The sequence below is a fragment of the Leopardus geoffroyi genome, chromosome D4 (genome assembly GCF_018350155.1).
Source record: "Leopardus geoffroyi isolate Oge1 chromosome D4, O.geoffroyi_Oge1_pat1.0, whole genome shotgun sequence".
In the NCBI taxonomy this organism is placed as follows: domain Eukaryota; kingdom Metazoa; phylum Chordata; class Mammalia; order Carnivora; family Felidae; genus Leopardus; species Leopardus geoffroyi.
Genome location: NC_059342.1, coordinates 58,830,505 through 58,857,628, shown reverse-complemented (window position 1 = coordinate 58,857,628; position 27,124 = coordinate 58,830,505). Strand labels below are relative to the sequence as shown.

Sequence of the window (27,124 nt, the reverse complement as noted above, 5' to 3'; positions counted from 1 at the left end):
TATTCCTGCTTGAGAAGAGTGGTAGGCACCTATCCGCTTTTATTTTTTTTAAGTGTGCACACCTCTATCAAAGACATATTTATAAGACAACTGGTGGGAAATACATGCTTCACTCTTTACAAAGGTGAATAGCCAGATTAAACTCCTCACTTCAGGCAAAAAGAGACCTTAACCAAACAGAACTGGCAAAGCTAGAGGCATATGTAATGTAATCTGAAATGGACAATTCAATTAGAAATGTTAAATTTGTAGCCTTTTTTATTTGGCTAATAAACACATTAAATAATTCTTAAGAAAGAAATTGTGAGTATATCTGACATAAATTTATTCTTAATTTATCAACTGCTCAAAATGACAAATTTACATACTAGGCTGACAGAGACATCAGAAAAACTGCTACTACCAATATGCTCATTATACTTGGCAAGAAAGGTAAAACTAACAGGGCACCAGGAAGGTAGAACCAAACAAACTGACAGATCAGGGGCCACAGTGACTTCTGCTCCATACTCTACTCCCTCAAAATTTTTCAAAAAGAACACAGCAATAATTGAAAGAACTGAAAAGTAGGATTCAGAAGTTAGGAATTTTATCATCGTTTTGTATTCAAAGTAATGTTCATACATACACACAATAAAAACATATTCTTCAGAAACAATAACCTCATTTAAAAAAGTCATTAGACAATGAGTTAAAAAAAATAGCAAGCTTATATTAAAGAACTGCCAAAGACCATTAAATCACAGCAATGTTGGAATACAGGGGAATCAGACTTAAAATCAAGCATCGATAATGAAATTCCCACTGGAGCTCCATCTAGGTCAGAGGAGCTGGCAGATACATGTCTGGCAAAACCGGTAGGAGTCTTACAAGTCTCACAAGCATCTCGTAGGATGACAACTCAACCCCACTAGGAAGGTCTCCCTAGTGAAATAATTAGTCTTGTACTTATAACAAGATATGTGTGTTTTTAGAAAAAGCTTATGCCAGAATATCAGAATTTTTGTCAACAAATGAATGCCTTCCTCACGGCAATGGGATGGTTTCCTGAGTTGGGATTAAATTTAAAAAAGAACATAAAAATAGATTACAGCATAATAGAGACATTTTAAAATCTACTATCAGCAGGATCCTTATATTTTGTTTCCTGATGAACAGAGGAACTTACAGGTAGACGTTCCAGTTCATTTACCATTAAGAACAAACTATTGCTTAACACAATAACGTAACAGGAACTTATTAGATCTTTCAACAGTTGAAAGAACTGCTACACAAAGTGCAAAGGATTAGAACGATGTCTCAGGATATAGTAAGGATCTAACCCTTTAGAAACTAACTTATTAGACTGAATCCACAAATACATACTGAGTATTTTGTTTATGTAATTAATTTTACTAGGCATCATGGAAGACATCCTGAGTATGCCAGAATATGCCAAAATATAAGGAGATCCCAAATGTAAAGTAAACCTCCATTTCCCCAATAAGCAGATTTAAAACTAAGATTTTTGGCATCCAAACACATAAACCTTTTGGGATATAAATGTAATAGTCTACAAGAAACTACTACACACAAATCAAGAGTGAGTACCAGGCTTCTACATCCAACTAAATAAACAGGGTTCTGATCAGATTTACCAGCCCAACTGAAACCAACAAAAAGAAATAAAGAAAAGGTAACAGACAAAACATAGCCAACAACAGTGTTTAAGAAACTGAATGTCAGGGGTGCCTGGGTGGCTCAGTCGGTTAAGCATCCAACTTCAGTTCAGGTCATGATCTCACGGTTCATGAGTTCGGACCCTGCGTTGGGCTCTGTGCTGACAGCTCAGAGCCTGAAGCCTGCTTCGGATTCTGTGTCTCCCTCTCTCTCCCTGCCCCACCCCACCCCCACTTGTGCTCTGCCCCTCCCTCACTCGTGCTCTGTCTCTCTACCTTCAAAAATAAATAAATGTTAAAAAAAAAGAATAAAAAAGAAAAAAAAAGATAAGAAACTAAATGTCAGGCAATAAAGGACAATAAAATCCCTGAGAGACAGGTAGGTGAACCTTACCACTGCCCTAGTTTATTGCCTTGAGAGAGTTTCCATGCCACAGCACAGAAAGTAGGAACCCAGGCAGACCCTGACAAACACCAAGAGTTTATAAAAGAAAGAGCCGAGAGCCCAGGGAGATCAAGGCAGATAAGTTCAAAAGATAAAGTAATGAAGAGGAAACAATCACACAGATCTCTAAGGGGTGTCTCTGAGTATTTAGCAGAGTATATTCCACACAGATGTAAGAAAACTACCTGAGGTTGGGGAAAGAACCACCTAAAAGAATTGGATAAAACAGCACTAGGCACTCAAACAGGGAGGGAATAATGCCTGTTTCCTTCCACTGGTCAAGCTACAAAATCTCACAATTCATAGGGTGCTAGGCAGAGCACTCAGAAGAGCCTTGCCTCAGTGGTGGAGAATAATTAGCCCTAGACCAAACTTCCCTGTTCCCAACTAACAAATCTTAAAAGCAAAACTCAAAAAGATCACACAATTGCAAAGTAATTTCATTTTGTCCCAGCAGAAAGATCAAGAATATTTATAGGAACATAAAAATAATCAGCACCAAACAAGTTAAAATTAACATCTGGCACCTAATCAGATTGGAAAGGCATGCAAAGCATCAGGAAAATGACTCATAATAAGGAGAAAAATCAATCTATTGAAACCAACTCAGACTTGACACAGATGTGAAAATCAGGAAACAAGAACATTAAAACAGTTGTTATCACTGTATTCCTTATGTACAAAAAATTAAGTACAGGGGCACCTGGGTGGCACAGTCGGTTGGGCATCCGACTTCAGCCAGGTCACGATCTCGCGGTCCGTGAGTTCGAGCCCCGCGTCAGGCTCTGGGCTGATGGCTCAGAGCCTGGAGCCTGTTTCCGATTCTGTGTCTCCCTCTCTCTCTGCCCCTGCCCCGTTCATGCTCTGTCTCTCTCTGTCCCAAAAATAAATAAACGTTGAAAAAAAAAATTAAAAAAAAAAAAAATTAAGTACAGACCTGGAAGATATAAAAGATTCAAATAAAACTTGTGGAAATGAAAGCTACAATATCTCAGATTAAAAACATAATGGAGGGGCACGTGGCTGTCTTAGTTTGTATAGACTCTTGATCTAGGTGTCATGAGTTCAAGCCTCACTTTGGGCACTTTGGGCTTAAGTAATATTACTTAAGCAAAGCAAAACAAAACACAACACACACACGCGCATGCGTGCACACACACACACGATGGAATTAGTGGCAGATTAGATTTGTAAAAGAAAAGATTAGTGAACTTGAAGACACAGCAGTAAGAAAAATCTAATATAAAACAGAAAAAAAAGAATTAATAATGAAAACAGCATGAGTGAACTGTCAGATAACACCAAGCAACTTAACACCATGTACAACTGGAATATACAAGGTGGGGAGAAATATTTTTTAAAAATTGGAATAATGGCTAAAGTTTTTCCAAATTTGTCCTAATGGAATTATCTAAGAACATTTACCAAGATATTCTATATTCTGGGCCATAAAACAAGATTCCACAAAATACAAGGATTTAAGTCTGACAAAGTATGTCATTTAAATACAATGTACTAAATTAGAATACCAAAATATATGGAAATTAACATACTTCAAAAAAGAAATCACAAAGGAAATTAGAATATATTTTGAACAGAGAGCAAATGAAGATGCAACATACCAAAACTTGAGGGATGCTGTTAAAATAATACTTAGGGGGAAATTCACAGCACTAAAAGAAGGGTCTCAAAACAACCTTAGCTTCCACCTTAAAAAACTAGAAAATTAAAAGGAAATAATACCCACTGCAAACAGAAAAAAAGAAAATAATAAAGATTGGAGTGCCTGGCTGGCTCAGTCAGAAAAGCATGTGACTTTTGATCTCAGAGCTGTGGGTCTGAGCCCCATGATGGATGTAGAGATTGCTTGAAAATAATTTTTTTTTTCTTAATTTTTAGAAAGACAGCAAATAGGGAAGAGGGGCAGAGGGAGAGAAAGAGAAGAGAGAATCTTAAGTAGGCTCCACACAGTGTGGAGCCCAACACACGGCCCGGTCACAATGATCTTGGGATAATGACCTGAGCCGAAATTAAGAACTGGATACTCAACCAACTGAGCCACCTAGGTGCCCCAAAAATAAATAAATTCTAAAAAAAAAAGGAAGAAAGCAATAAAGATCAAAATAAAAACAAAAAATTAAAAAAATTTTTTTAAAAGGCAAAAACAAAACACAAAGAAACCAAAAAACTCAAAAGCAGGTTTTCTGAGAAGATCCATAAAAGTAATGCCTCTCAAGCTAGACAGACCAGGAAGTATAAAAAGAAATGAGGGGCGCCTGGGTGGCTCAGTCAGTTAAGCGTCCGACTTCGGCTCAGGTCATGATTTCACGGTTTGTGGGCTTGAGACCCACGATGGGCTCTGTGCTGACAGTTCGGAGCCTGGAGCCCAGAGTCTGCTTTGGATTCTGTGTCTCCTTCTCTCTCTGCCCCTCCCCAACTTGTGCTCTATGTCTCTCAAAAAATAAATGTAAAAAACAAAAAATTAAAAAAAAAAATGAGAGAGGTGATGTCACTAGAGACTTCATACATATTATAAAGATAATAAAGGAATATTATGAACTCTATGCCAATAAACTCAGCAACATGATATTTTTAAAAATCTTTGGAAAACAAGAACCACTAAAATTTATTAAAGAACAAACCAATAACCTGAGTTGTTCTAGGTCTATTAAAGTGATTGAATTTGTAGTTTAAAAACTTCCCATGAAGAAAACTGAAGGCCCAGATGGTTTCACTGGTTAATTCTACCAGATATTTAAGAAAGAAGTAATATCAATCCTTCATAAACTCTTTAAGAAAGTATAAGAGAAGGAAATGTTTCCCAACTATTTCTATGAGGTCAGCATTACTCAGATACCAAAACCAAATAAAGAACTGCAAGAAAACTATGGACAAATATCCTTCATTAATATATATGCAAAAATTCTAAACATTACTTTAGCAGATTGAATTCACCAATACATAAAAAACCACACATGGCTAAGTGTGGTTGTTGCTAGGAAGAAAGGGTGCTTTAATATTTTTTAAAAATCAATTAAATGTCTACTCTCACCACTTTTATTCAACATAGTACTGGAAGTCCTAGCCACAGCAATCAGACAAGAAAAAGAAATAAAAGGCATGCAAATCGGTAAAGAAGGAAAACTTTCACTATCTGCAGATGACATGATATTCTATATAGAAAGCCCTAGAGCCTGCACCAAAAAAATACTACAACTGATAAATTCAGTCACATTGCAGGATACAAAATCAATATACAGCTCACAGCTCGTGAGTTCAACTTTGGCTCAGGTCACAATCTCACAGCTTGTGAGTTCGAGCTCCGCATGGGGCTCTGTGCTGACCTCTCAGAGCCTGGAGCCTGCTTCAGATTCTGTGTCTCCCTCTGTCTCCGCCCCTCCCCTGCTGATATTCATTCTCATCCTGTCTCTCTCTCTCTCTCTCAAAAATAAATAAATGGTACAAGAAAAAATTTTTAAAAAAGCAATATATAGAAATCTGTTGCATTTCTATATACTAATAATGAGGTAGCAGAAAGAGAAATTAAGAAAACAATCCCATTTACAACAAAATACCTAGGAATAAACTTGACCAACGAGGTGAAAGGCTTATACTCTGAAAACTATAGAACAATAATTGAAGATGACACAAATGGAAAGACATCCCATGCTCATGTATTAGAATAACAAATATTGTTAAAATGTCCATACTATATAAAGCAATCTGCAGACTTAATACAATCCCTATCAAAATACAAATAGCATTTTTCACAGAACTAGAACAATAATCCTAAAATTTGTATGGAATCATGAAAGACCCTGAGTTGCCAAAGCAATCTTGAAAAGGAAGAACAAAATAAGAAGCATCACAATCCCATATTTCAAGATATACTACAAAGCTATAGTAACCAAAACAGTTTAGTATGGCAGAAAAATAAACACACAGATGAAGAGAACACAATAGAGAGCCCAGAAATAAATCCATGATTATATGTTCAATTAATCAAGGACAAAGGAAGCAAGAATATGTAATGGGAAAAAGATAGTCTCTTCAACAAATGGTGGTGGGACAACTGGACAGCTACATAAAAAAGAATGAAACTAGATCACTTTCTCACACCATACACAAAGATAAAATCAAAATGGATCAAAGACCTAATGTGAGACCTGAAACCATAAGAATCCTAGAAGAGAGCACAGGCAGTAATTTCTCTGACATCAGTCATAATAACATTTTTCTAGCTATGTCTCCTGAGGCAAGGGAAAAAAGCAAAAATAAACTATCAGGACTACATCAAAATAAAATGCTTCTGCACAACCTTTCTGTTAAACAAAAAGACAACTTACTAAATGAAGATGATATCTGCTGCATCCAATAAAGGGTTAGTATCCAAAATATATAAAGAAGTTATATAACTCAACACCCAAAAAACAAATAATCCAACTAAAAATGGGCAAAAGACATGAACAGACATTTCTCCAAAGACATCCAGATGGCTGACACATGAAAAAATAATATCACTCATCAGTAGGGAAATGCAAATCAAAACCTCAATGATACACCTCACACCTGTCAGAATGGTTAAAACAAAAAATACAAGAAACAACAAGTATTGACAAAGATGTGAAGAAAAAGGAACACTTGGTAGGAATGCAAACTGGTGTAGCCACTGTGGAAAACAGTATGAAAGTTCCTCAAAAAATTAAAATTAGAATTACCATATATGATCTAGTAATTCCACTACTGGGTATTTACCCAAAGAATATGAAAACTCTGGGGAACCTGGGTGACTCAGTCGGTTAAGCATCCAACTTTGGCTCAGGTCATAATCTCTTTTTGCGAATTTGAGCCCCGCATCAGGCTCTCTGCAGTCAGCAAAGCCCACTTCAGATCCTCTGTTTCCTTCTCTCTCTGCCCTTCTCCCACTTGTGTTCTCCCTCTCCTCTCTAAAATAAACATTAAAAAAATTATTTTTAAAAAAAGAACACAAAAACACTAATTGGAAAAGACATATGCACCCCTATGTTTATTGCAGCATTATTTACAACAGCCAAAATATATCAACAACCCAAGTGTCCATCAATAGATGAATAAAGATGCAATACACACACACACACACACACAATATTAGTCAGCCATAAAAAAGAATGAAATCTTCCCATTTGCAACAACAAATTTAGAGGGTAAATGCTAAATGAAATAAGTCAGAGAAAACAAATACCAAACAATTTCACTTATATGTGGAATTTAAGAAACAAAACAAAGAAAAAAAGACAAGCAAAAACTAGACTCTTAAATATAGAGATCCGGTGGTTACCAGATGGGAGACAGGTTGGGGGGATGGATAAAACAGGTGAAAGGGATTAAGAGTACACTTATCATGATGAGCACTGAGTAATGTACAGAATGGTCAAATCACTATATTGTACATCTGAAATATAACACTGTACATTAACTATACTAGAAATTAAAAGTAATATTAATTAATGAATTAATGTAATTCATATTAACAAAAACCACATGATCATCTCAATATAACACATAAAAGCATTTGACAAAATCCATTATCCATTCCTGATAAAAGTGCTTAGCAAACAACAGAAGGAAATTCTTCAATCCATTAAAAAGTATCTACAAAAATCCTATAGCTAACAGTGTATGTAATGATGAAAGACTATACTTTCCCCTTAAAATCAGTAACAAGTAACAAGACAATTCTCTCACCAGAATTACTCACGTTGTACTGGAGGTTCTATTCAGGGCAATGAGGAGAAAAGAAAAGGTCATCCAGATTGGAAAGAAGTCAAACTGTATTTGCAGATGACATGTTCAACAACAGAAAATCCAACAGAATCTACTCCAAAACTTCTAGAACTAATAAGTAATTTTTACAGGAACTATAAAGTTATAAGGAATCAAAATCAATACACATACCCATATGATTCAGCCAATTCACGTCTAGGTTTTTACTCAAGATGAAAGCATATGTCCATATAAAGGCTTTTACAATGTTCTTAGTTTTATTTTTAATAGACAAAAACTGGAAACAATACAAAAGTCCATCAACAGGTGAACGGATAAACTGTGGTATATCCATCCATACAATAGATAGAAAGCAATACCAAGAAATAACTATTGATAACTGCTATATTATGGTTGAATCTGAAAATAATTATGCTGGCTGAAATAAGCCAGCTCTCTTCCCCCCAACAAAAAGAGTTCCTACTACATGATTCCACTTCCATAAAATTTTAAAAAAAGCAAAACTAAACCACTATGACAGTGGAGGTGAAGTAAGGTATGGTGAGGCAAGAGACAAGGATTACAAAGGGTAAGAGGAAATGAATGAAGATTTGGATATGTTCACTACCTTGATTACAGTAATGGCTTCCTATATGTATACATATACCAAAATTTATCAAATTGTACATTTTGAATGTGTGCAGTATGTCGATTATACCTCAACAGAGTTGGTTGTTGTTGTTTTACAAAAGTACCACTGTGCTAACAGTCATGTATAGGACACTTCACTTACAGGTTTTTATTCAGAGCTAGTTTCTAAAGACATCTCCACAATATCCCAAAGTATCTGTTATCAGTCATAGGATATTAATGTGAAGGAAGAGATTCATGGATCATTCATTCTCCTGCCAAGGATTCAATGTCTGACTGCTATAGCAAAAGAAATGTCTGCCATGACAATGTCTTGAAGGGTCACATGCAGAAGTGCTAGCTCTAAAGAGGCATTTGAGCATGGTCCACCAACTAAAGGAGTTCTGTAGCTATCATGATCAGACCTCAAAATACTCTGTAAATTGTAGCTGCCATGCAGAGAAAAGGACCAAACTGAATACAGATTGACATGTCACTTATCTCCTCTGAGCCTGCGATTTTTCATCTAGAAAATGAGAGCACTGGCCTTGAAGCAGTGATTTCCAATCATTCTGTGCCAGCCTAACACTGGGGGACTTGTTAAAAACAGAATCCTGGGTCTCACCCACAAAGATTCTAATTCAATAGGTCCAGGGTAGAGCCTGGGTACATACTGTTAAATCCTGGCATAAAACAAGATTTGGGAAATTCTGGCCTAGGTATTTTAGATCCTTCCAGCTGCAACATTCTTCAAACACTATTTCCAAAGGCTTCAATGAGATATTTCAAGTTGGGTGTATGGCAGCCATAAAGGTCAAAGTGAGGTAAAAAAGCAGTAGTCTATATAAGGTATACCAACCACAGCAGGCCCTAATGTTTAACGTTTAAGAGAATCTCTTTAAATACACTGATTTGGAAGAAGTAAGTTTAATTTTTTTTTAAGATTAGTTTCAAGCCTGTTACAAATAGGTTACTTCTAATTAATTACTGCATTCTTTATCTTTACTCCTTTTCATACTTGCCAGAGACCCTAAGGATTAATTAGGTCTCCTGGTGTCTTTCTGCTTATTCTAAAGCAATTTTCTCCCCCCTTATTCTTGGGATATTTTAGAACAGAATGGAAATCAGAGATTCTGAAGAGCCAAAGATGTAGTCCCATACTCTTGTAGCTTCAAAATGTAATAGCAAAGCTTACAGGAATAGAATGGCAAAGATTTCTGCAAGACTCTCAGAGCTTGAGAGTGAAAAATTTAAATAATTTCTCTCAAATTTCATAAAATTATAGACACAGTACTAATGTCAGCTATAACAGCTGACCCAATTCCACTCCAACAAAATTAAAAGGTCCTCTCATACTGTCACCTCATCGTAGCTTCTGTCACTTTTGGAGTACAAAATGACATCATTTTTTGGAAATACTAAAGTTCAAATGAAATCATTTCTTCCTCTACCAAACTGGTTTGTTACATTACTTAATATAATAAATAAATCATTCAAAAATTTTAAGTAACATATTGCCATCTAACTACATATAGTTAGATAAGCACATATTTTTAATATTTGTTTCAGTATTTTAAACATACACTAAAATATTTTCATAGCCAATAGCATCAAGTTATTGTAGTTGAATCCTGTAGTTAGTCTTCATCCTAAAATTTTATTAAAATTCTACACCTCTGGACATAACTGCAATTGAAAATCTGTTTCAAAAAGGATTACATGAGTCAGACAGAAATAGAAAAATATACCTGTTAAAGTTGTTGTATGAATAAATGTGAACAGCATACAAATCAACTTTTATCTCTAAACTTTATTTCTGATTGTGCCCCAAACAGACAAGCCAATGAATGATTTAATACCTTGGGTATGTTTTGTGCCACTAGGCAAAGTAACCTAATTCTCTTAATTCCTGGAATTGGCTGCTGTTCCAAGACTAGGAGGATTGCATTGAAAGTGGCTGTGGCATACTATAATACAATTAATACGCTGCAGAAAGAAAAGTAAGCTTAATTTTATTCAGCAGACAAACTAATATATTTTGTTGCCATTTGCAAACCAAGTTGTAAACAACTGTAAGCTGCCCCATATTCCTTGATCTTTCATACATTCTGTACAAAATCATTCTTCTAATGACAGATTCTAAGGAAAATCATTAAGAGGGGAAGGCTACCAGAGTAATTTTATAATTTATGTATCTTTGTAATAAACAACATGTTAGTCAATCCACTCCAAAAAGAGAAAATATTTGTCCCCGTATGAGCTAAATACATGCACCTATTATGTTCATTAATATAAAATTCATGATAAGCCTAGGGCACCCGGGGGGGCTCAGCTGGTTAAGCATCTGACTCTTGATTTCGGCTAAGGGATCAAGCCCTGAGTCAGGGTCCATGGTAATCGTGAAGCCTGCTTAAGATTCTCATTCTCTCTCCCTCTCTCTTCCCCGCCCCGCCTCATCCGTCTCCCCAGCTTGCGCTCGCTCTCTCTCTACAATTTAAAAAACAAAACAAAGCAGTATATGTCTCAAGGGGGAAATGTCATATAAATAACTTGCAAACCTGTTAGACATGCTTACTCTCTTACACATTGCCTCCAGACACTCTTTATACATTTCCCCTACGTCCTCTTTTCCTTAACCACCAACATCCACAATCAAAATATTTTTTTAAGCACTTGTTTCTCTTCTTTTGCCTTACCAAATTTGACCTGCCACAAATTCTCGTCCAATGTGGGGCTAACATGCTTAATACCAAACAACTTCCTTGGGATTCTAGCACCCTTGAACATATGGGGCATAGAAAGGGGTGGGGGAGGGGGAATAGCTATAATTATCCATTCCTTTTATCATTTTAATTAGGTTTCTGTCCAAGGACATTACTTAGACTCAAAATCTTACAATAAATGCTTTCTTAACAAATCTTTACTTAACCCACTAAAATGACCAATTCTCTCAATCTGTTTTGTAAAATACATTGATGCTACAGAATACTAAATAATAGCCACTCTCAAGTTCACCCACTCACTTCTGCTGTAACCAATTGAAATATATGCTGTTTATTCCAAAGCTAATTTTGCCAGTTGTACTTCTATGATATTTACTGTAAGTGTTAAGTAAGGCAATGAAATGATTGAAAAAGAAAGGGCTACAACGTAACTGAGCTGCTAAAAGTTACTGTCAAATTAGGCATAGGCAAGTCAACTATATTATATAAGACTAATACCACTGGGGAGCAGGAAGAAGAGTCTGCATTCATGTTCCAAAACACTGGATTATGAAACAAATACAATGAAAAACTTTAGTCAGCAGAGTGAATGTGATACTCAAGAAAAGGTATGACTTTCTACCAAAAGACTGGCAAATGAGTCTATACATTAAAGTGTGCTTTAAAGATTACTTTATGTTCATATATGTCATTTTTCATACTTCTCCATTTTATTGAGGGATATGACTATAGATACTGATAGTACCAGACAAAAAGGGTTTGTACTATAAAAAAAAAAAAAAAGTCCTTGTTTTCTTAGGGAATACAAATATCATTCAATTTCTAGTAACACAACCTTCAAAAGGCATCTACTAAATACGTAAAACATTAAGAAGTTGAATGGACCCCTAAACAAGCACTGTAAAAGAAAAATCTCAAGCTTGTAGTGCTAAAGGAAAAGAGAAAAGTCTACACACACACACCCCCAAACACACACAGAGTATATACATGTTTATATACACACACATATCACACACACATATCAAGGTTTTTTGTTGTTGAGGAGAGAGTTATTTTTTTCTGGGAATATTTACTGAAATAAATGTAAAATACATTACTACTCCAATTTTTAGGTTAAGATAAAGAACAAGAAAACAGCCCATCTAATATATAGATAAGTATGTTAATCTATTCTAATTCTATAATGTAAGAACACAGAACAAGAAAAATGTAAAAGGGACTCAAATTTTAATTCAAAGGCTTTTAATTCAGAGAATCAAATAAAGGCACAATAAGGAAGACAGGTACAAAAGCCAAAAAGAAAGAAATATACAACCACAATGAAAAAAGAAATTTACAACCACAATATAGAAGGAAAAACTGCAGGACAAAGAACAGCATAAGCATACAGGAATAGACAAATACAAAGAAATTTTCATAAAACTCTATCATGAGATTCTATTTAGGATAGAGCCAATAAAGACAACGTCCATGTTATGTATTCGCAATTACAGATTAAAAGAGAAACACTAGCTTTTTGATTTAGCCTAAGTTTCCCAAGCTTGACTTGCACGGAGAAATGATAGGAAACAAAAAAAGAAAATTAGAGGGGCACCTGGGTGGCTCAGTCAGTTAAGTATCAGACTCTGGCTTTCAGCTCAGGTCATGATCCCACGGTTTGTGAGTTCTAGCCCCGTGTCCGGCTCTGTGTTGGCACCTCAGAGCCTGCTTGGGATTTTCTCTCTCTCTCTCTCTCTCTCTCTCTCTCTGGCCCTCATCCGCCAGGGCATGCTCTCTCAAAATAAATAAATAAACTAAAAAATTAAAATTACAAAGAAGTCTCTCTGAAAATGGTCAGTCCTTATACTCTACAAATCAATTTGCCAATTTACAGTGATGAAAAGTAATGCTATATTAAGACTTTACACATACATTTGTATATAGATATCTATATCTAAAGCAAAGATAAAAACAAAAACAAAAAAACAGCATTCATTCAATTCTTCCTGTCTTAAATATCCTATTTCTCCTGCCCTTATCTCCAGAAAGGCTACCCATTCTCCTTCAAGACTTAATTTAATACATATATCCTTCATGAAGTTTTCTTGGTTTCCTCTAAGCAATAAATAAACTACCTGTCTTCTCTGAACACAAGAATTTTATATCATTCACAATTATTATCATGTTCAAGTCATTATCATATTCAAATACCCAATATTCGAGTATTTGTCCTATCTGTACTTATACTAGATGACTGAATCTTAACTTTTTGGTCTAAGGACCCTTTTATACTCTTAAAATTACTGAGCACTTGGGGCGCCTGGGTGGCTCAGTCGGTTAAGCGTCCGACTTCAGCTCAGGTCACGATCTCACTGTCCGTGAGTTCGAGCCCCGCGTCGGGCTCTGTGCTGACTGCTCAGAGCCTGGAGCCTGTTTCGGATTTTGTGTCTCCCTCTCTCTCTGACCCTCCCCCGTTCATGCTCTGTCTCTCTCTGTCTCAAAAATAAATAAACGTTAAAAAAAAAAAAAAAGAATTGGGAAGTTTTGGGGGCACCTGGGTGGCTCAGTCAGTTAAGCGTCCGACTTCGGTTCAGGTCATGATCTCACTGTTCCTGAGTTTGAGCCCCGTGTCGGACTCTGTGCTGACAGCTCAGAGCCTGGAACCTGTTTCAGATTCTGTGTCTTCCTCTCTCTCTCTCTCTGCCCCTCCCCTGCTAATGATGTCTCTTTGTCTCTCTCTCTCTCTTAAAAATAAATATTAAAAAAAAAAAAAAAAGAATTGGGAAGTTTTGTTAAACTCATCATTTATACATAAAGGTTTTTCAAAATTCTAATTTTTGCTCAAAAGCTCAAATTTTATCACTGACAACAAATGCTCGTGGTTATTTTCCTTCATGTGGCATGTTTAATCCATTCATTTTCACGAAAATGTCTGCAAAATACCCAATTCTGAACAACTGTAGCTTGTCAGTTGTTCTTTGTGGTACAAATGCAAATAGAAACTAGTTCAGCTCACAAAAGTACATGTGCTCTTCCTTGAGACAACAACAATACTTCAGGCCACAACACAAGCACTCCCCATTCATCAATACAAAATACTGGTAAAGGTATTATAAACTTAATTTTTTTAAAGCTTTATTTTGAGACAGAGGCAGTGCAAGCAGGGGATGGGCAGAGAGAAAGAAATAAAGAGTCAGAGAGAGACAGAGAGACAGAGAAAGCCAAGCAGGCTCTACACTGCTAGCACAGAGCCAGACGTGGGGCCTGAACCCACGAAGTGTGAGATCATGCCCTTAGCTGAAACCAACAGTCTGGTGCTCAACTGAATGAGACACCCAGGTGCCCCTAAATTTACTAATTTTTTTAAAAGTTTATTTATTTTTGAGAGAGAGAGAGAGAGAGAGAGAGAGAGAGAAGCGGATGGGCAGAGCGAGAGGGAGACAGAACCGAAGCAGGCTCTGGCCGACAGCATTGAGCCTGAAGCGGGGCTCGAATTCATGAACCACGAGATCATGACCTGAGCCCAAGTCAGATGCTTAACTGACTGAGCCAACCTGGCACCCCTAAACTTATTAATTTCTCCTGCTTCATCAAAGACATTAAATGAAACTGGCTTTCTTTTTTAAAACTGAGTTTGTGTGGTGAAGAATACAATGATTCCTCATACAGTCTGGTGCCACAGCACAGATTCATACTGACGCATCAGTTTTACCCACCATTGCTTCTGCGCTATCAGAGCAAATATCAGCACAATGAAAAAGGAAAACAGCATCTTATGATGAAAATAGTTTTGACCTTGCAGGAACAACAGAGGTCCATAGCCCACATTTTGAGAAACATTTTACCAAATTACAAACTCTTTGGGCCAGGAAGTTTATTTACTTATCACAATGCCTTGCCACAATAAAGCTGTTAATACAAGAAGAAAGGAAGGTTTTAATGAAAGAACACCGGTAACATGGTAAATAAACAGAAACTAATTTGGAGTCTAAAGAAAGTGACTGTATGACAAATGCTGAGAAAAAAAGATGGCAATGAAGGCATATCTACCTATCCATTCCCATTAACCAACTAAAAAGCTCAAAATTCCTTCAGTTACCAGAGAAACAAAGCTCGGCTTATAGAATTATGGCCATCTTTTTAACAATTATCTATTCCATAAGAAATTTAATAGCTTAAGCAAAAGCTAAAAGTGTTTATATAAGGTATCTAACTTTTTTAAATGTTTATTTATTTTTGAAAGAGAGAGCAAGCAAGCATGAGTGGGGTAAGAGCCAAGAGAGAGGGAGACACAGAATCCCAAGTAGGCTCCAGGCTCTGAGCTGTCAGCACAGATCCTGACGCGGGGCTCAAACTCACGAATGGTGAGATCGTGACCTGAGCCAAAGTCAGATGCTGATCTCACTGAGCCACCCACGTGCCCCTATACAAGATATTTTTAACTTCTTTTATGGTCATTTGGATTATCCATCCTATGAAAAAGAATGTCAAAAAATTTTACTCCATTTAGAGAATCCATTCAACAAGTATTTATTGAAGGTCTGTAATATATACAAGGTACTCCATTATGTGCTTTGGGCTTATAGGGAGGAATAAAATGTGGTCTCTTCCTTCAGGAATTAAACACAGATCAGGAGAGAAAACATTGAGAAACACAGGCCAAGAAAAGCTAAAACAGCCTTTTTGTAGCCAAAATATATCGAACCACAATGACCATCTAAAAATAAATGAGTTATGGGGCGCCTGGGTGGCTCAGGCGGTTGAGAGTCCGACTTCAGCTCAGGTCATGATCTTGCAGTCTGTGAGTTTGAGCCCCGCGTCAGGCTCTGTGCTGACAGCTCAGAGCCTGGAGCCTGTTTCAGATTCTGTCTCCCTCTCTCTCTGCCCCTCCTTTGCTTGTGCTCTGTCTCTGTCTCAAAAGTAAATAAACATTGGGGCGCCTGGGCGGCGCAGTCGGTTAAGCGTCCGACTTCAGCCAGGTCACGATCTCGCGGTCCGGGAGTTCGAGCCCCGCATCAGGCTCTGGGCTGATGGCTCAGAGCCTGGAGCCTGTTTCCGATTCTGTGTCTCCCTCTCTCTCTGCCCCTCCCCCGTTCATGCTCTGTCTCTCTCTGTCCCAAAAATAAATAAAAACGTTGAAAAAAAAAATTAAAAAAAAAAAAAAGTAAATAAACATTAAAATAAATAAATAAATGACTTATCTAATGTTAATGTATGGATTTAGAGAAAATTCAAGAAAATGGCTTAAATCAAAAGAAAATCGAATTCATGTAAATATCAAAGAAATTTACCTTTATTACTGAGGAAGAAAAAATGGAAGGAAACAAGAAAGGAAGAAAGGCAAATCATAGCTTAAAGCAAAGAAATCCATCAAGAAATCTTAAGATGAAGCCTACCTGATCCTCGTGTTTACCTTAACCAAGACTTTTAGCATGTCTCCCACCAAAATAAAAACAAAACAATTAATTCACAAACTAACGTGTCCAAACTGCCAATAAAAAGAGCCTAAACATAACAAAGTTGGGGTAATTTTGCTACAGATGGATGGGAGACCAGATGGTGTTATTTCTGACAGGTCAGAAACTCTAGTGTTATTCACCTCTAGTCTTAACAAAGAAACTAGTCAATAAATATTTGTGAACTGATGGGGCATCTACACTGCATGACAGGCAATGCCAGAACAGAATATTCTTTGTACTCACATTCTTAACCATTACCAGGTGATGAGGTTATTTGGAAGAACTTAAAGAGAACAAAGACTGTATATTTTAAGCAGTTAGATAAGACTCTGGAATTTGGTGAAATTTATTAGATTGCTCTCTGAGAACAAGGATTTTTTTTTTTAATGTTTATTGATTTTTGAGAGAGAGAGAGAGAGAGAGAGAGACAGAGCACGAGCGGAGGAGGGGCAGAGAGATGGAGACAGAATCTGAAGCAGGCTTCAGGCTCTGAGCTATCAGTAGAACCCCATGTGGGGCTTGAACTCACAGCTATGAGATCATGACCTGAGCTGAAGTGGGACACTCAACCGACTGAGCCATTCAGGCGCCCCAGTAAAGCACATTTTAATATCCAACCTCTCAGAACACCAACAGCTGGCTTATAAAAATTGAATGCTATCAATTTGGTAACATGAGATATCAAATCACTGAACTTGAATTTATAGTAAATATTTATGTGAAAAAAATATTTAAAAGAAAAATTAGAATTCAAACTATTTACTAGAACACATTTAATAGTAAAACATTACTATTAAAACTAATAAAACTATAAAAGCATTATTATATACTAATAAAATCAATTTGGTTGGCTTAGTTACTGCTAGGTGAACTAATTAAATGTCATCCTAATGGCCATCTTTTATTTAGCTCCCAATATCCACTGTAGTTAGAACACTCACCAACGTGGATCCACAGAATATTAAATACCACCTGTTTACGTCCAAAATTATATGAATTTCATTTTTTTCCAAAACCTAAACACATTACACTAATTTTTTAATTCTATGTTCTCTATACTTTAATAAAATCTGGAGAGGATAAACAGAACCCAAACTCATTAACTCATTACTTTACAAAATGTTATCATCATTGTTCTTTTATTTTTTTTTTTTTAGGTTTATTTATTTATTTTGAGCGAGTGAGGGTGCACATGTGCACAAGCACACTTGGAGAAGAAGTAGAGAAAGAGGGAGAGAAAGAATCCCAAGTAGCCTCCATGCTGGTGTTGTCAGCAGAGCCCAGCAAGGGATCAATCTCATGAACCATGAGATCATGACCTAAGCTAAAATCAAGAGTCAGACACTTAACTCACTGAGCCACCCAGGTGCCTCTATTCTTAACTTTTTAAAAAAATCAAACTGAGATCAACAGTCACTAGTTAACTGTTATATACCATGCAATTAAATATACACAATTCTAGGGGCGCCTGGGTGACTCAGAAATACACAAGAGGAACCTACAAGAGGAATCTTGTAGTACCAGAAAGGAAGTGCTTTAAGAAAATGATAGGATTCAGGCTCCTGGGTGGCTCAGTTGGTTGAGCATCTGACTCTTGATTTTGGCTCAGGTAATGATCTCAGGGTCGTGGGATCAGGCCGTGTGGCAGGCTCTGTGCTGTGCATGGAGCCTACTTGGGATTCTCTCTCTCTCTCTCTCTCTCTCTCTCTCTCTCTCTCTCTCCCTCCCTCCCTCCCTCCCCTGCTGCCCTTCTCTCCTGCTCTCATTCGCGTGCTCTCACTCTGTCTCTCTAAAAAAAGAAAAAAAAAATTCTAATGTTTATTTATTTTTGAGAGAGAGAGAGAGAGAGAGATAGAGAGAGACAGAGCATGAGCAGAGGAGGGGCAGAGAGAGAGGGGGACACAGAATCCGAAGCAGACTCCAGGCTGAGTTGTCAGCACAGTCCGACATGGGGCTCTAACTCACAAACCATGAGATCATGACCTGAGCTGAAGTTGGAAGCTTAACTGACAGGCTACCCAGGCAACCCTCAAAAATATTTTTTAAAAAAGGTAGGATTATGGGGTGCCTGGCCGGCTCAGTCATGGAGCATGTGACTCCTGACCTCGGGGTTGTAGGTTCCAGCCCCACACCAGGTATAAATATTACTTAAAAATATGTGTTTTTTAAAAAAAATGATAGCATTATGTCAGAGACACAGGAGCCAAAGGAAAGAGCTCCCAAAGCCCAAAGCTAGAACAATTCAAACAAAATTAAGTAGTATTAGATTATAACCCAAAATATAAAATATCCATGAGTCCAAACTGACATAAATGAATGAATAAATGAATGAATAAATGAATGAATAAAGAAGGAAGAATAGATAAACCTCCCACACAGAAGAATCCCAAATAATTTATATATATATATATTTCACCCTCAAGAAGTTGGAACGTTAACTCCCTACTCCTTGAATGTAGGCTATGTCCCTAGGGACTTCCTTCCAAGAAGTAAGTATGATAAAGAGGGAACAAAAGAGTAATTCTACAGTGGCAAAACCAGATAAACACTACTTTGGCCAAGTAAAGGTTAATATCATCAGTAAGAGATCATATATAGGTCACTTTGCCTCTGTGGTCTTCTTCCCAAAAACCTGTAAGCCAACCTAACCATGATAACAATATCAAACAAATCCCAATTGTGGGACAGTCTACAAAATACCTGATCAAGTACTTCTCAAAGCTGACAAGGTTATCAAAAACAAGGACAAGTCTACGAAACTGTCACAGCCAAGAGGAGCCTAAAGAGACATGACACACAAAAGTAATGTGCTATCGTAGATGGATGGGATCCTAGAACAGAAAAAGAACATTAGGTAAAAACCAAAGAAATATGAATAAAGAATGGACTTTAGGGGCGCCTGGGTAGCTCAGTCGGTTGAGTGTCCGACTTCAGCTCAGGTCATGATCTCACACTCCGTGAGTTCGAGCCCCGCATCGGGCTCTGTGCTGACAGCTCGGAGCCCGGAGCCTGCTTCAGATTCTGTGTCTCCCTCTCTCTGACCCTCCCCTGTTTATGCTCTGTCTTTCTCTGTCTCAAAAATAAATAAAAAATTAAAAAAAAAAAAAAAAAAAGAATGGACTTTAGTTAACACTAAGGAAATCAATGTTGGTTCACTAATTTTAACAAATGCACCATTTAATGTAAGATGTTATTAACAGGGGAAACTGGGTGTAGGGCATATAAGAATTCTCTGGACCATCTTCATAATTTTTCTGTAAAACTAAAACTGTTCTAAAATAAAAAGTTTACAGGCACCTGGGTGGCTCAGTCAGTTAAGTGTCTGACTTTGGCTTGAGTCGTGGTCTCACAATTCATGAGTTTGAGCCCCACACTGGGCTCTCTGTCATCAGTGCAGAGCCCGCTTCGGATCCTCTGTCTCCCTTTCTCTCTGCCCCTCCCCCACTCACACTCTCCCTCTCAAAAATAAACATTAAAAAAAATTTTAATGAAAATAAAATAAATAAAAGTTTATTTAAAAGAAATAAGGAAAGGCAAATAGGACAAAAAGGAGAAGAGGGGAAATTCAGGTGCCACTATTCCTTGTACATAATTCAAGACAGGTTATTTAACCTTATGTACGTATTTAGAAATCTTTCTTCAGAGCTCTCAAGAGCTATACATATAACCCAAAATATAAAATAAGTACCCGGGGCACATGGCTATCTCAGCCAGTAGAGCATGCGACTCATGATCTCAGGGTTGTGAGTTCAAGCACCACGTTGGATGTAGATATTACTTAAAAATAAAATCTTAAAAAATTAATAAATTAATTAATTCAGTGAAATAAATAAATATCCATGAATCTATACTCAGAAATTCTCAAACTCTTCCTAGAGTATACTACCATCACTGTGTCTGTCTCCTCTAATTTAAGCCTATGTTCCCAGGAGAGACTGGAATACTGCTGGTCTCAATTTTTCATTTAAAAATAGGGAGGGAATTCAAGAGAGTTTTTATTTTGTTTGAGGATATACACTGCCAAAACAAAGAACTGTTAATGCAGTACTGATCCACCAGGAAGCCTATCAAGAAACAACCCACAGGAGCTAAGTTTAAAAAAAAAAAAAAAGAACTCCACCATCACCCTAGAATCAAAGGAAAAAAAATTTTTTTAAGATTTAACATACGAAGATTTTATAATTTTGCATAAAACCTAAATAGCTAAGTCATAAAGTAAAACGAAAGCTACCTTTTCCAGTATCAGCTTTAATGTCAAAAAATTCCAAGTAAAATGAAGGATAGAAGAACCATTTTAGGTAGAAAAAAGGTTTACTCTTTGAAAACACACTTGGGGTATTCTAGAAATTTCTTTCTGATTTCAGCTGGGAAAAAAAATGAAGAAAACAATAAATAATCATGTCCTTATAAATTCCAATGCTACAGCAGTTCACAGGAAAGAAAAAACCTACTTTCTTAAGACTTGTTAAACAGGAACAATAACTTATCAAGCCCTATATGCACACTGGAATGTTAAAAAAATCATAAAAAAACCTCATAGATGTTAAATTTTTTTGCATTAAATATAAGGTTTACAGTGTTTGCTATTCTTAAGAAACCTAAAGGGGGGAAATTATGGTTGTACATTGTATAGTAACTCCTCTTTCTACTCTACGCTTCACTAAAAAGATAGGTATACATGTGATGAAATGCTTTCTGGATGTTATTCCAATGTCTGATGCAAAAATATGCTCTTCTGTTCCTGTACTGAAACACAGCTGATTCTGGCACACATTTATTATTTGCCCTCTTTTGTGATACAATCTGATTGACCTACAGAATGTACCAAGGGCTATTACTGTCACCATACAAATAAGTACAATGGGTTAAAACAATATCCTTAGAGTGGAAGTCGAATTATAATATAATGAAATTTCAAATTTAATATTTCCAAACAGCTTAAGTTAAATGCAAAAAAGAATTATGTGCTTACAAATATAAGCAGGGCTGATTTTGTTTATTGGCCCTGGAAACATTCAGAATTTGGTTTACCTTTCTCCATTAGACCCTACAAATTCAACATTTAAAGAGATCAATGAGAAAGTAAACTGTACTGGTGTACAGGTGTCCCAAAGCTCCAGTCTAGTCCCATTCCCTTCCTCTCCATCCCCCTTCTCCAACCTGATTAAAAACCTAAAAAGAGCCCAACTGAGAATCCCACGGCCACATACTGGGCATCATTGTAGTCCTGGGGATCCTCCTTTCCTCAGGAGCATTCATTTCTAAAACCTTAATGACACTCTGTCACATTCTCCTGAAAAGGAGAGGAAAAACTGCCATTAAAGGCTGTGTTCATTATAATCAGTGACTTCTTAAAAATGTTTGCAGTCAAGCAGTGATGTATCTTTGGGACTTCTTTCAGAGCTTGAGTCTTTTAGCAGCTTCTTAATGTTTCAGGGAATTTCTCTGCACAGGAAATTATGAGAAATGCTTAAAATTGCTTAGACTTTAAAAAATAAGAAAAGGCAAAAACAAAAGAGAACATGGCAATGCTAAATTTATGTGTTTCCCATTTGCTATTTAAAGTATCTGTCAAAGCGAATTAAATATATTTTTATATAAAGGCAAGCTGACACATGAACTATTAAGAACCTCAAATGGTAATACAATATCCTCAAAGTAGCATATTACAAGCAAAACACTCTAAAGAAAATAAGCTACAGAGAACCAAAATTATTCAATGTATGATGTGAGCAAATAGTCTTTTCTCCAGGTAATAACAGTATTCCCAGGAATTTCCCAATCTAAAAGTCTGGATAAGTTTCAGAAAAATATAAGGAACTGAAAGTCATCATCTAATTCTTACTTTGGTCAATTTTATTTGTTTGTTTGTTTAGGGGTGGGGGGACACAGTTATTTTTATCCCTAAAAAAAAGAAGAGGGAAATATTCTCTAGTATTTTTTCTCAAAATTTTTGCAATGTTTGATACAGATATTCCTAAATTTACCATGTTCAATTTACCCAAATTTCTTTAAAGACAACAAACTAAAGTACTTGTTTATTCCTTATGTGTTTCTCCCTAATTAATGAAATAAAATTCTATACTATCCTCTACAAAATAATGTAGGTTTAACTAATTTTAATGAACTTAAACTGTCAACTTATTGCAAAACTATAAGCAGATAATAAAATCGGACTCCCAAAATAATCAATTACACAAAGGCTTTGGATACGGTATAAGGTTATAAGGTACTCTTTAGAACTAAAAAAGAATAGAAGGCTTACCACAGAAACCATTTTAACAGGTCTAGTTTATGTTCAGACTATATTTAGGAATTTTACCCTCCATTTAATAAATTCACAGTCCATTATTATTTAAAATTACATACGCTGTGCCCATTCATCAGTACTGCCACCAATTTAAATCCTAAATGGTAGTGGCTTACAAAAAGCTCAAAGAATTTTGGGATTTACAGTGAACTCTCTCAGCTACCTTTCTGAATTGCCTGGTCTCCAGAAAAAAACTAAATCCCAAAGTGGATCCCCTTACTACCCACATACTTCTGGGCTACCTACTTCCTGCCATCAATTTGAATGTGGCCCAAAGAGCACAAAATATTGGTCTAAGCCTTTGTTTCTTAAACTTTCTTTCCTTTTTTTTTTTTTTTTTTTGGTTTCTCAAACTCTCCAAGAAAGTGGTATAAACCACTGTAGAAAAGTTCTCTTCAACTTCAAATCAGTCCACAAATCCCAAATTGAGAAACACTGACTTAAGAAACTGATGTCTCATTCTACAGCAAATGTCCTTCAATTGTGAATTATCACTGCAAAGTGTTATCTTTATAACTGGTACTTTTTTTTAAAAAAATCAACATGACCATACAAATTTTAACAGTTCTTCTAAAACTCCAAGACTATCCCTTGAAAATGGATCCCAGGAGTCTGAGGAACCTAGTCTGAGAAACACTGCCTTATTCAAAACACAAAGAAAAGTTTGCCGTTCCCATAATCACACAACATATTCTATCTTCCTCACATACCCCTTCCCTCATGAAAGCAGTCTTTCGTTTTCTGTACCCCAACAGCTCTCTTATTCTACCCATCTCTTGTCTCTTCTCTTAAACCATCAGATCTTTGAGGTCTGGGTCTATACCTGGTATCATCTCTACATGGATCAGCACACCTTACACACAAGGCCCTGATTATTTACTTGTTGGCTGAATTAATAGATATGGATTATATTCCTTTGGCTATTATTTGCTGTTTCAGAGTATTTAGGTCTTTGTTCCCAATCACCACCATAAATAATCAAAAGTTTACAGACTTTTCAATTCAATTCCTACAACATGCTTAGAAGATTAAAAAACAGAACAAAGTCTAGCCTTTTTCCTTCCTTCTCCATATGAAGAGACCATCACAGATAGTTTAAGATACCAGGAAAAAGTCAGTAAAGATACAAATATACACATCATTACCATCAGTGCTCTTATACACCAGCTTTACCAAAAAAAGGCAAAAATTCCTTTATAATGAAACTCTGATATGTTACAATGTATCAAAAATTCACTGATAAATGGTAATGATTTTAAAGCCTAAATGTTTTTAAGTGGTCAATGGGCCTGACTGAACCAATAAAATCACAATATATAAATGATTATTTTGTGAATAAGGATCTATATAGTACCTTTGATGCAAAATGAAACAAAACTCATCAAATACAGTAAGTTAAAATAAAATAATGCTTTCTCTTCCTTTCAAAAGCCACAAAGGTTTGGTCTATATTAAAAGGCCATAAAAAAATAATCAATTCTAAGTCTCTGTATAGTAACTCAAATACAGATGGTTCCTTAGATGCTAATAAAAAGCGCTATATGAGCTATTACTTTTAATCCTACCATGATTGTCATGCCTTTTACAAAAGAAAGTCATTTGCATTGTAGGAAATGAAAAAGCCCAAAAGGTTAAAGCTTTGGATATAAAATTTAGCTAGCAGACTCAAATACTAGATCTCTATATCCTATTCACTCTCTACTCTCCACTCAGCTTCATCTTCTTAGGATTTAGATATTTGGGAGTTTTATTTTATTTTTTTTGTAACTTTGTGTTGCAATTTTTGGAATAAATACAATAGCATACCCATATCTCTATGTTAGACAATATTTAAAAACTTTCAACAAAGTGTTTTTGTGGGGCTTTTTTTTTTTTCTGTATTTGTTAGGCCTCACCTGGTTAGACAGAAAAACAAAGCATGAAATAAAAGTAGCTTTTATGAGACAAAATATTTTTTCAATTACATTACAATGTCCCTTGTCCGTAGAACTTTATTTACAAAGAAAGAGTATTCTGTAGTAGATTTAAGATTAGATACTATTACCTTAAATTCCCAAACTTCCACTAAACTGTTTTTAAAACAGCCTAATTTAAAGGTGTTGAGGTAGCAATAACAAGGAATGGGGCTAAATGTTATTAACGGTACGATTACTTACGAAACAGATATATTACTACAGCAACTATTACATTAAAAGATGCTAAAGAAACAGAAGTCTTAAAGAATTATCTGTAGGACATCGTGTCCCTTACCTCACCTTTACTTCCTACAGTTATCTGAATATTAAATTCTGAACCTACTCTATTAGCTACCTAAAGTTAATTCCACTTTAAAAGAGAAGTTGCAAATTGCTGATGTTATTCACTGCGTTTTAAATATTTAAAAATTTAAAAAGGTCAATCAGTACAGGTACTCACTAATTTTAAATTATATGACCATCAGAGCACTTGATACCGAGTCAGATTTTCAACTTAACATACATACTTCAACTTCCTCTGAAGTCAAATGCAAAATAATAAAATAAATTTTTATTTTAAAATCTACACCTTTCCATATTATAAGGCCATTATACTAAAGACTTCTCTCCTATTTTTCAAAGATCTTGTGGGAATGTTGAGCAGCAAAAACTGCATTTCTCTCTTAAAAGCAACTAGTTTCATATTTGATGAACAACAAATCACCAGAGGAAGTTACTACTGACCTATTTCCTATTAATTAAGCATCTTCCAATGGACACCATATACCTAAAACGTGGGGTGAGGGAGAGAAAAAAAAAAGCATCTTCCAGTAAATTAATACAGCTACTACACATTTTTATTTTAAAAACAGAAGTGGGGAAAGTAAAGACAGACTGATTGGTAGGCAATAATAAAGCAGGTATAATTTGATAATATGGCCATACAGTCATGGTAATATGGTCAGAAATAAGGTTTCTCATTTGGAGGATCTACATCCTTTTCCAAATTACAATTAAAGAGAAAAGTAAGAAAAATAGCATACATACGGACTTAAAAGAAATGTGTTTCTCAGAAACTGGATACACAAATACTAAGAAGCAAGCACTATAAATTCACTATGTCTGAAACCGATTTGAGAAAAAAATACTCTGTATATCAGAATCTATATGCACCATAATTATTTGGATCATAAAATCTTATATAACCAACTCCCACAATAAAATAAAATAGGTACGAAAAAACTTTATCAGTAACTAAAGGTATTATATCTATATATAGCACATCAAACAAGATGAGATAAATCAAGCTAAAAGAATGTGTTAAAATAGTAATTACACTTTTGAAATTAGTACTGACCATAAGGCATATAACATGGCCGTTAAGGGCTGATGTTCAAAAAGATTTCCCTAGAAAGTGATGGGTTTGGGTCACGCACTCTGAACTACATAAGAACATAAGAACACACACGAAGATAAATGTTCAAGGTATTTATTGCAGTATTTTTTATGCTGCCCTCCCCACAAAATAGAGGAGAAAGGTCAAATAAATTATGATGCATATAGTTGTAATGTTATGCAGTCATGAAAACTTGTATTTTCCTAGAATATTTTAATGATAACATACTTATGGTATTAAGTGAAGTACAAGATACAGAACTGTACATGCAGTTTAAGATTCTATATATGCATATATTTATATGGATATTCCCATGAGAAAAACTTTACCTGAAGATGTTATTAGTGGGTCTATCTGATAGGCTGGATTGTGGCTATCTTTATGCTCTTCATACTTTACTGTATTTTTTATATTTTTATTGGTGTCTTATTTTCATCAAAAATAAAAATCACATTTTTACCTACAACTTTAAAAAAATAAAAATATGTAATTAGTATTTATAATTTTTAACGTATAAAAAAACTTGATGCCAAGCTTTTATTTAAAAGTGAATGCATATGAAAATGTATACTGTATACTTCAACAACAGGATATAAGACCTACTGTCCCAGATAATTACCTACTAACAAAATAATTATCCTATTTTAATGGTGGGTTATATTCCTTACTTCTAATTGAAATCAGCACCTCCAATCCAATTTGTAAGAACAATTTTTATCCAAAATTATACTGAAATATTTCAATATTTTAAATGAGGACTGTTACTCAAGGAAACATTTTAGTAAGAATTTTTTTAAGTCAAGGATCAAAAAAAAAAAACACCAATT

At 35.7% G+C, this 27,124-nt stretch overlaps 1 protein-coding gene across 4 annotated transcripts in view; it reads right to left on the bottom strand.

Moving 5' to 3' along the window:
• Positions 1 to 27,124, bottom strand: part of ZCCHC7 (zinc finger CCHC-type containing 7) — a 252,664-nt gene that overhangs the window by 201,562 nt on the left and 23,978 nt on the right. The gene's annotated exons all lie outside the window — the stretch shown is intronic.